We start from the raw sequence: 12,465 nt of genomic DNA on the forward strand, positions 1-12,465 counted from the left end.
GATTTCTTCATTATCACAATGGAGAAGGTAGGGAAGGGAAAGGTTTGGGACCCGGCCTACAAAATTCCATTCGGCTCTAGACCTATGATGCTATGAATTTCTGAGTGCCTGGAAGTTGAGCCATAAGGATGGGAATAGTGCCAGAGACAGGAAAACGAACAGAATACGATCTGCTTTAACCTCAAGAATATGTGAGGGTCGCAAAAGGTCAGCCAGCAGATTCCCAAGAATCACCAGAAACAAGAATGAGCAAGGAATATTGCAGGTATGGGACTTGGGATGATATTCCACATAGATCAAAAAAGACTTTGTTTCATGAGTGATAGGGTCAACCTGGAGAAGCTAGGTGCCACCACACAATGGTGGCACAGGGGCTATACGGCCTTAGAAGTGTCAGAATTATTATCATTTTAGTACATTATATTATAATATTTTATGCTATTATATAATTTATATTGTTATATTATATTACATTATGTTGCTATGCTACATTATATTGTTATGTTATGTTATATTTTAATGGTTTATGTTTCCATAGTATTTTAAGGTTTACAGAGCACTTTCTGGAACAGTCTATAAATCAGCCCAAGGTTCAGACCCACTGTGCACAGTGCCTGCGATGTTCTAAAAATAGAAGCTAATTTAGCTTTCCACTTGCCACATCCGTTTTGCAGGCTGGGGCTAAGTGGTCCTACAGCTGCCCTCATTACTGCAGGATACCCGCTTTTCACTCCTTCCATATGCTGTGGGGGTTCTTGGTGAGACAGCTAATGGTGAAATACCCAGGCTGTCTACAATATCAACAGAAGCCTTCAGCCAAATGGTGGGAGTTCTCTACAGGAGTCCGCCATAGCTGGATTACCTCCATCTGTATAGCTGTCAATGGATCACAGGCTCATAGGCTCATAGATTTAGTTCTTGAAGGGACCTCAAAAACTATCTCATTTTACAGATGAAGAACTGAGGTCCAGAGGGTTTTAAATTTCTTGCTCAAAGTTATATAGGTAAGGCACAAAACTCAGATTCCAATTTATTTCCTTTGATTCCAAATCTAGGGCTCTTTCCACTGCAGTTACTGTCTCACTGACCTGTTGCAGGTCAAAGTGATAAGAGACTTTGTCCAAGATCCAAATTATAGTATAACTAGATTTTCATGCATTACTGTATGGGGGTAGGGAGGCAGTTTTAGTCATCTCCAAACGGCCTAGTTCATACTTGACCAAGTCAAACAACTCTTTCAACAACTCATTTGTGAGTGCAGGAGTTTTTTAAAGGATGATTTTGGACAAGGGTCTATAGTTGATAAGTGACTTTTGGGCTTGATGGAGTCCCGTGATACCTCCATTCATATTTTCAGCCTGAGAGGGGGAAGAGCACCAAAGGCCTTCTCTGCTACTTACTGAAGAGTTTCCTAGTGCCTCAACTGCTAATTGGTTTCATCCACATATAGCATAACCCGGACACCAAAATTGCAAAACATTATAACGCAAATCCCACCTTGGCCCAGTGAATAGGAAAGCCTTAGGACAAAATTCAGGTCCAGTCTAAGAAGTAAAGTAACTCATGTGTATGGCCTGAATATTTGGGAGTAGTACCTGGGGGTGAGTAGAGCAATACAAGACACAATACCATAAATTGCTAAACTGGGTAGAATCCAGGTACTAGGATTAAGTGGTAAGAAATAAAAAAAATACATTAAAAAACAAATAGTAAGATTTGGGAAGATAGATACAAGTTGTAGAGGACATTCCAAATAGGGGAAACGATAAGAGCGAAGGTTCAAGAGAGGGAATAAATATGGCATTTGTGATAACAGTAAAGAGGCTTGACCTGACTAGAGAAGGGAGTAATTGGCAAATACTGAGAGACAAATTTGGATAAGCCTAGTAGAGTCAGATTATGAGGGGTCTTGAATGCCAGAATATGGAGTTCGGATGAATCCTCTACACCAGAAATTCTTAACCTAGGGTCCATGAACTTGTTTTTAAAAAATGTTTTGACATTTTTTTCAATGTATTTGGTTTCCTTAATAATCCTATGTACTTTATTTTATGGATTTCAAAACCTTTTTCTGAGAAGGAGTTCATAGACTTTGGACAGCTAGATAGTGCAGTGGATAGAGCTCTAACCTGGAGTAAGCAGAAAGATCTAATTTCAAATCTGGCCTCAGACACTTACCAGCTGTGTGACCCTGGGCAAGTCACTTAACCCTATTTGCCTCAGTTTCCTCATCCTAAAATGAGCTGGAGAAGGAAATGGCAAACCACTCTAGTACCTTCACCAAGAAAACTGCAAAAAGGGTCACAAAGAGTCAGACACAACTGAAATGACTCAAAAACAACAATAACCATATGTTTTGCCAAACTAATAGAAAGACCCATGACACAAAATATAGTTAAGAATCCCTGTTCTACATGTTTGATAGATCATAATGGAAGATCCTTGAGGATCTTTTTGTTTTCATATTTTTCTCCTCAGTGCACACAGTAGGTATCTAATGATTATTTGATTGAAACTGAAATGCAGAGCCAAAGAAAGAACAGGCAAAAGGCGAGTTAGCAAAAAGATTTTGTCAAGGCCTTAGTTTGGAGAAGATTATCTCGGACCTTGTTAGTTTCCCTTGGAAAAGAAAGTTTCCCATACCCAGAGAGAGGCAATCCTCCATAAGGAGAAATGGTGACTTGTCCAAAGAGGCTAAGACTTGAAGAACTGAAAGAAAAGTAGGTCTCCGGTACTGAGACTTGATCGAACCCTAAACTAGAAGGTATAATGAACTTCATTAATTGTCCAAAAACTAACTTTGATGTTTTTTCCACTGAATAGTGCTAAAGATATTTTTAAATACTCTATATAATATTTTTGTAGTGTTTTTATATTTTCCCCAAGTACTTTCACACAATTTCTCATTGAGCAGATACTATCCATATCATATATCATATCCATGAGGCAAGACAAATAGCATTACCCCCATTTTCTAGACTAGGAAACTCAGGCTCAAAGAGATGGATTGACTTGCCCAAGATTAATAAGCTATGTAGGGGAAGAGCCAGAAATTTCATTTACTTTCCTTACTTGTAGTATGATGCTATTTCTATTTCATCTCACTGCCTTCCAACCTAAACTCTCCAACCTGAGAACCACTTTGAATTGGATCTGAACCTATAAATTTTCTAGCAGTATTAAACTGTGCTATTAAAATACCCCTGAAGGGCAGCTAGGTGGTACAGTGGATAGAGCACCAGCCCTAGAGTCAGGAGGACCTGAGTTCAAATCCAGCCTCAGACACATTATACTTCCTAGCTGTGTGACTCTGGGCAAGTCACTTAACTCCAATTGCCTCACTAAAAAAAAAAAAATACTCCTGAGTGTAAGTGAACAGAACCAGGAGAACATTGTACACAGTACAACGATGAGCAATGACTAACTTTGAGAGATTCATTTCCTCTCAGCAATGCAAGGATCCCAGACAACTCCAAAGGACTCATGATGGAAAATGCTGTCCACAGTCAGAAAAAGAATTATGGAGTCTGAATGCAGATAGATATCTCTTTGATATCTTTTTTTCTTTTTTTTAATTTGTTTCTTCTTTCTCATGGTTTCTCCCATTGGTTCTAATTCTTCTTTACAACATGACTAATGTGAAAATAGGTTCAATATGAATGTAAATGTAGAGCCTACATCAGATTGCACGCTGTCTGTGAGTTGGGGGAGAGGAGATATGGGGAGAAAATTTGGAACTCAAAATCTCATGGAAATGAATGTTGAAAACTAAAAATAAATAAATAATTTGGTGGGGGGGGGAGCTAGGCAATGGAGTTAAGTGACTTGCCCAGGGTCACACTGCTAGTGAGTGTTATGTGTCTGAGGCCAGATTTGAACTCAGGTCCTCCTGACTCCAGGTCCAAGCTACATCCATTGCACCACTAGCTGCCCCATAAATAAATTTAAAAAAAAAACACACACGAAGTAAACTAACAAACAAAAATACTCTCACAAAAATAAAATAAAATACTCTACATAACAAACTATGCTTCATTTGAGTCCCTGCTTTACAGAGTGGAAGTCAAAATGAGCCTATTCTCAGGAGCCCAAGCAGAACCAGGACCTGAGATCAGCACTGAGAAAGGCAATTGGCAAACATGACAGCATCTGCCCTCAAGGAGTTTATATTCTAGTTATATTCTAGACAACATGTAAATAATTGGGTACATACGGGATATTTACAATCCATGGAAAAGAATCTCAGAGGGGAAAGTTGTAACATCTGGTGGGGGGCAAGATTGAAAAGGCATTCTACAGAATTTGAGCTGAGTCTTAAAGGAAACCAGGGATTCTAAAAGGCAGGGGTGAAGAAAGGACAAGAAAGGGGGATCGTCAATACAAGAAGACAGACAGGAGACAGAGTGTCATTTGTGAGGAATGGTAAGTAGGGCAGTATGTCAGGATCACAGAATTTGTGGAAAGAACTAATATGTAAGAAAAGTAGAATGACAGAAATGGGCCAGATTAGGAAGGTCTGTAAACAACTTTATATTTGATCCACCATCTTTCCAGGCTCACAACCTAGGTCTCATCCATGACTTCTTACTGGCTCTCACTCCCATATCCAACCTGTTGCTAAGTCCTGTCAGTTCCACCATTGCAACATCTCTCACATGTGTCTGCTTCTGACACCACTACTACCCTTCCACAGGTTCTCCTCACCTCACTCCTGCACTATTGCAATAGCCTGCTGGTAGGTTTCAGACTCTGCCTCATGTCTTCCCCCACTCCAGTCGAAACTCCAGTCAGTTATCAAATTGATCCCCAAATGAAAAAAGTCCCAGGAATTTTCATATTCAAAATTCAGAGGTTTTACCTCAAAGGAAAAAAAAATACTATAAACATTCAAGTACCAAGGAACTCACAGGATCACACAAGACCTGGAAGCTTCTTAAAATGAGAGGAGAACTTAGAATACAATATTCCAAAAGGCAAAAGAGATTGGCTAACAACCATGATAACTTAATTTACAAAACTGAATACAAACCTACTGGGGAAAAGTAGATTTTTAATGGAATAGAGGACTTTAAAGCATTTCTGATGAAAAGACCAGAGCTGAGTTGGGACTTTGAAATGCAAACAACAAGACTCAAGAGAAACCTAAAAAGGAAAACAAAATTTTGAGGAATTAGAAGGACATATATGGGTTTTCATTATTTAGTATGTGAGAATACAGACATGAAGGAGGGAAAGAGGCAAGTGGGCATCAGATGAACCTCACTCTTATCTGAAACAAAGGAGGATTGAACAAAAATCTATACACACAAACATTTTGATGTAGAAATACAACAAACTTAATAGTGAAAAAAAAAGTGGTATTGGAAGGGCAGTTAGAGAAAAATTAATTATGGAAGAAGGAATAATCACAAGCAAAAGAAATCTCCTGATTCCAAGGGGGGAGGCGAGATTATAAAATGGAAAAGAACTAGAATTTAAAGGGGTGACTTATATTGCCTCTTGGATAATTGGGGAATGGCTGAACAAATTGTAGCATACAAATGTAATGGAATATTATTTCACCTTGAGAAATGACAAAAGAGATAATTTCAGAAAATTCTAGGTTGTGTGAACTAATACAGAGTAAAGTAAGCAGAACCAGGAGAACAATTTATAAAAGGAAAGCAATGTTGTAAAGGAAAAAAAGAAACTTGAAAAATTTAAGAATTCTGGTCAATGCAAAGACCAACCATGACTGTAATAGACTTTGGTTTTTTTAATAGTATTTCATTTTTTCCAAGTACATGTAAAGACAAATTTTAACATTCATTTTTATGTTTTAATAGTACTTTATTTTTTCCAGCTACATGTAAAGACAATTTTAATATTCATTTTTTTATTTTGAATTCCAAATTTTCACCCTTCCCCCTCACTATGTAAAGGTAAGAATTTTAAATGGGTTATATATGTGCAGTCACGTAAAACCTGTTTCCATATGAGTTATTCTGTGAAAGAAGAAACAGACCAAAAAAAAAAAAAGGAAAGGAAAGAAAGGAAAAAAAATACACCAAAAAAGAATGAAAATAGTATGCATTGATTTGCATTCAGATTCCATCAGTTCTTTCTCTGGATGTGGATAGCATTTTCCATCATGAGTCCTTTGGAATTGGCTTGGATCATTGTAGTGCTAGGAAGAGCTAAGTCATTCATAGTTGATCATTGCACAATATTGGTGTTACTATGTAAAAATTTCTCTTAGATTTGCTCATTTCTTTTTGCATCAGTTCATGTTAAGTCTTTCCAGATTTTTCTGAAATCCGCCTGTTCATCTTTCCTTATAACACAAAAGTATTCCATTACATTCATATACCACAACTTGTTTAGCCATTCCCCAATTGATCAGTATCCCTTCAATTTCCTACTTTTTGCCACCACAGAAAGAGCTGCTGTATTTTTGTACATATAGGTTCTTCCCCCTTTTTGATGATCTCTTTGAGATACAGACCTAATAGTGGTATTATTGGATCAAGGTATGCGCAGTTTAATTGCCCTTTGGGCATAGTTCCAAATTGCTCTCCATAATGGTTGAATCGGTTCACAACTCCACCAACTGTGCATTAATGTCCCAATTTTCCCACATCCTCTCCAACATTTATCATTTTCCTTTTCTTTCATATTAGCCAATCTGATAGATATGAGGTACTACCTCAGAGTTGTTTTAATTTGCATTTTTCCAATCAATAGTGCTTGACACTATTTTTATATGACTATAGATAGCTTTGATTTCTTCATCTGAAAACTGCCTGTTCATATCCTTTGACCATTTATCAACTGGGGAATGATTTGTATTGTTATAAATTTGACTCAGTTCTCTATATATTTGAGAAATGAGACCTTTACCAAACACACTGTTTGTGATTTAAAAGTGCTATAAAAATTGTTTCCTAGCTTTCTGCTTTCCTTCTAATCTTGGTTGCATTAGTTTTGTTTGTGCAAAAACTTTTTTATTTGATATAAGCAAAATCATCCATTTTATGTCTCATAATGCTATCTCTTGTTCAGTCAGAAATTTTTCCCTTCTTCCCTCCATAGATCTGACAGATAAATCATTCCTTATTCTCCTGATTTGCTTATGATATCACCCTTTATATCTTAATCATGTGCCCATTTTGACTTTATCTTGGTATACCACGTAAGATGTTGGGCTATACCTAGTTTATGCCATACTGTTTTCCAGTTTTCCTGGCATATTTGGACAAATAACGAGTTCTCGTCCCAGAAGCTGGGGTCTTTCGGTTTATCAAACTCTAGATTACTATGGTCATCTACTACCATGTCTTGTATACCTAATCTATTCCTCTGCTCCCCCATTCTATTTCTTAGCTAGTACCTGAAAGTTTTGATGATTGCCACTTTATAGTATAGTTTGAGATCTGGTGTAGCTAGGCCACCTTCCTTTACCATTTTTTTTCATAAATCTCCTTGATATTCTTGACCCTTTGTTCTTCCAAATGAATTTTGTTATTACTTGTTCTAGCTCTATAAAATAGCTTTTTGGTAGTTTGGCATGGCACTGAATAAGTAAATTAATTTGGGTAGAGTTGTCATTTTTGTTACATTGTCTAGTAGGCTTTGTTATGAAGCATATTACCCATCTCCTGACAGAGAAGAGATGGACATGAGATGTAGAGACAGACATTGTTGGATATGGCCACTGTTTGGATTCATTTTGCTTGACCAGGCATATTTATTCCAAGGGTTTTTTTCCCTCTTGGTTTTTAAATTAGAGGTCAGAAGAGTGGTAAGCTAGTAGTAGAGATGCTAAAAAAAATTTTTTTAATGCATCAAAAAGTAGAGAAGGAAGCTCAGAAAGAATCACAAATAGGACAGATTTGAAAGTAAATAAAACTTATTATATGCTTTTGAAAAGCAAACAGCATGAAATAAAGATTAATGGTTTCATGTAGAATCCTATTTTGTGTGTTGGTGTGTGTATGGAAATTTTTTCCTAGTGCTTAAATTCATAATAATTTCTTTATAATGGGACCTAATTGTCTCAGGGGTCCGTTCTAGTTCTAGGTCTGTGCTTTGATTATTTATGGCATCAAATGCAAGGTCATCCTGGTTGTCATTTTTAAAGCATGGAAACATTTTTACTAGTTGGGTAACTCAAGGACCACCTATATTCTTGTATTAATCATGGGTGGTGCAGTTACCATGATCCATATACAAACAAATTACTCTGTTTCGTTGCTGAAAATTATGAGAGTGGCTAGTTTCTAAGTTCCCTTCCAATTCAAACAGGCTCTGAGCATAGGAGACTACCATCATCATTTTTTGCTCTATTCTAGTGGATAGCTAAGGTGCCCCACAGGAATAAATCATATATGTTTAATTAAAGCGGCTGAATCCATGCCATGCATCTCTGTCAACCCCAAATGCGACTGGTAAGAGATAAAAAGAAATCATAGGACATAGATCTGAAGGGGTCCTTGAAGATCACCTAGTTCAATCCCTTTGTTTTACAGGTAAGAAAATTGAGACCCAGGAAGAAAAAGCAACTTGTCCAGTGTCACACTGGTAGTAAATAACAAAACCAGGATTTTAACCCAAGTTCTCTGACTCCCAACTCAGCATTTTTGAAGATCATACTCATTGATGTAACATTCCTTTGGAAAAAATGAATTTTAAGTACAAATCAAATCTAACATTATTCTGTAGTTGAGATTCAAAAATACGTTTTGTAAGGAGATATAATTGATTTGATCAACTCAATCAACAGAATTCTTTTTTTATTTTTATTTATTTTTAATTTATGAAATAAAATAAGCATTTCCATAACATTGTATAATTTTTTAAAAAGATGATTGCATATGAAACTGCAAATCAAAAATGCAAATATGTACAACTTGCTATGCCATTTAAATATATGATAAAGTTATCATGTAAATTTTTCTTTTTTCCTTTCTTTTTTCTTCCCACCAGAATTCTTGATCCTAGCATCATAGATTCTCAGAGTGGGAAGTTACTAGACAGATCATCCAATTTCAGACCTGAGTTTCTGTTCATACAGCCTACTATCAAATTCATTAGTTTTTTGGTAGCAGTCATATTATTGACTCATACAAGGTTCCAATCCACTATTGAGAGGCAGTGTGGTGTTATGGATGGATGCTGGACTTGGATATAGGAAGACATATTCATATTTAAAGTCAAACACTTGCTTTGTGACCCTAGATAAGTCACTTAAACTTTCTGAGCCCCGGTTTTCTCATCTATAATATAAGGGGTTAGACTAAATGGCCTCTAAAGTATCTTCCAGCTCAGAATATTTAGTTGATCCTATGTGTTACCTACACACCACCCTCAATTTATCTTTTCACAATTGAATTTTTTTTTACTGACTGCAGGACATTAACATTTTTTCTTATAAAATTTCATCTTCTTAGATTTGGTCTATCACTCCATCCTTTCAAAATCTTTTTGGATCCCATTTTTGTCATTTAGTATTAGCTAACATTCCAAGCTTTGTACATTCTATTAGTCAGCTGCCATCTATGACTTTATAAGTGACTTTGATTTTTTTTAATGTTGAACAAAACAGTGTTATGGATAGAGTAGAACCCAGTGACACTTCCCTCCAGTTTGAACTAACTCTATTAATCGTCACTCTTTGGGTATGATTCCTAACCTATCCACTGTACTATCATTCATCCCACTCATCTTTCCATAATGTCCATAAGGATATTGTGAGAGATTTTGTCAAACGTTTTGTTGAAATCTCCATATACTAATATAGCCTCCATTCCCCTGTTCTCCCATTCTACTAACCCTGTTTTTAAAAAAAGAAATGAAGTTAGTCTGGCAGTTTACCTTTTCATAACTAAACCATCCTTTTAACAATTCATTCTAGAATTTTGCCAGAAATTGGAGTCAAATTTATCAACCTCTAGCTTGAAGAATCCATCTTCTCTTTCTTTGAAAATTGTTGTATTTGCCTGTCTCCTGTGCTAAGGCACATCTCCTGTTCCCCAATAACTTTTCAGAGATCATTGATAGTGATTTAGCAATTACATTTCCAAGTTTTCATTACCCAGAGGTGTACTTTGTCTGGGTCTAATGACTTGAACTCATTGAAGGTAGTTAGGTGTTCTTTTTATCATCTCCTCAAAACCTTCTTGGGTTTCACTTGCCTGTTAGCAATTTTGTGCTATTTTTCCCAGTCTGGAGATAATTTCCTTGGCTCAGAAAACAAGCAAAATAGGAGGTGACTAGTTCAGCCTACTCTTGATCATCCAACATTATTGGCAACTCCACTTCATCCCTTTCTTGACTTTCTTTTTACCTCAACATAACACAAAGCCCTTTGTGTTATCCTTAGCACTCATCATATTTCAGCTTATTTGGGGTTTTTGCCTTTCTGACATCCTTACAGGACTATGCCACGCAAGACTATGCCATTCATCTTCGACTACCTGATCTGACTTCCATCTCCACTTAAAATCTGGGTTGGTCAATAAGTTTCCCTTTAATTCTTCACTATCATCATTGTTTATGACACCAGAATTTCATTTTTGAGAGCATTCTAATCCTCTTAAACAGATTTCCCTTGTAGAATTCAAAGGCCAAATTTCTCTACATTTAAGGATTTCTTCAAGCTATTTATTGATCTGATAACAACAGAGAAGTCACTCCTTCTTGGGGCACATATCCAAGACATAACACAGAACCTCCCAAGACTTATCAAAACAGATGAAAACTATCTATTTTTAATAATTATTCATGGAACTAACTAAGAAAAGGAATCTTAAAAAGTAGTGCCAATGACTAAAAAGTTTTGAAAAAGAAACTGAAAATCATAGGGGCATAGGTTCTGTTTTCCTCACTGTTGCCCATTGAAGGCAACAGATTAAGGGAAAAAAATTATTTTGGAGATGAACAGCTGACTGGGAAGGTAGTATCTGAGAATAGGGTTTGGATTTCTGGATCACAGCTTACAAGATAGAGTTGATAGGTTCCTGGCAGAGATACCGGAGTAGTTTACCATTTCCTTCTTCAGCTCATTTTACAGATGAAGGAACTGAGGCAAACAGAGTTAAGTGATTTGCCCAGGGTAACACAGCTAACAAGTATGTGAGGTTGGATTTGAACCCAGGTCTTCTGGACTCCAGTGCCAGCACTCTATCTACTGCATTACCTAGCTGCTTTAGTTTTTTGGGTTTTGGGGATTTTTTTTAATAAATAAAAAGAATGTCAGTTTTGATTGAGTATTTACTAAAACGTTTGTCTAAAAAATAAAATTTACTAGTTGCACAGCCTAATAAAATGTATTATGCCATGCTTATGATATAGGCCTTCATTGCCATGCACCTAGACTATTATAAAGGTATGCTGGTAAATGTTTAAAAACTGGCTCTACTTTTTTGACTTTAATCTGCATTATCAATATTTTCTCCATCATTTTCTTAAGTCTAGTCAATCAAGAAAACAGTAAGTCAAGCCTTGATCTGTAGTGTTTGCTGATTTCCCAGGTCTAAACATTCACACTGAAAATTTAACAATCTGCTCATGCTCATGAGCCAGTCTCAACTTACACTATCATATACTTGTTTCTTCTCCTTATTAGCTAGCTGCCTCACTGGGTATACTCTTCTCCATTGACTTCCTTTCCTCTCCCATCCCTCCTCCTTTGGCTTTTCCAGTTCAGAAACCATAATACAATCAGATGAACTCTGTCACTGTGTTCTGACCAGGAGTGGAACTTTGCCCGAGGTCACAGATGGTAAGGATTGGAGGATCCGTCCAAAGAGCTAGAGGCCTTTCTCTAGAGTTCTTTTACTTTTGTGTGAATACCAACAGAGTACTCAGACTATCTATCTGGTATCACTTGATCTCACATCTTGATTGGTACACTTTCCGTTTTTTCATCATCTGTTTCTCCGCTGATATTTTTAGGTGACTTTTCTATGCAATTTTTTATTGGTAAGAGTCAACTTATACCGACCATACACCTCTTTATTATCCTTTTAGTGGTCTGCAACTTTAATTCTTTATAGTCTGTCATAATCTGTATACTATCAACAAAATAATATGGGTATTAAAGAGATAGATCAATATTTCTGGTAGAAAATCAGGGTCTCTAGAAGCATTGTATAATTCCCTATCTACAATTCATCCTGCTCTCTTACTCTCATTCATTTCTGTGCCCAGTTCATTGTCTAACCATAGTACCTATACAAGAGATATGCACAAATGGTCCAGTTCTGTGAGTTGTATATTCAACTGCAAATCATAGTCACCTAGACAGCACCTGTTACATAGTAGGTATTTAATGATGATGATGATGATGATGATGATGCTGATGATGATGATTGAGCAAAAGGTATTCTTTGGTCACTTCATTTTTTCTGTGTAGTTAGTTAGGACCAACTCTTTCAAGTGATTACGGACCTCATTTAGGAGATCTGCAGCTCACCATTCCTAGGC

Source organism: Vombatus ursinus, unplaced genomic scaffold (genome assembly GCF_900497805.2).
Source record: "Vombatus ursinus unplaced genomic scaffold, bare-nosed wombat genome assembly UNPS02014798.1, whole genome shotgun sequence".
Lineage (NCBI taxonomy): Eukaryota > Metazoa > Chordata > Mammalia > Diprotodontia > Vombatidae > Vombatus > Vombatus ursinus.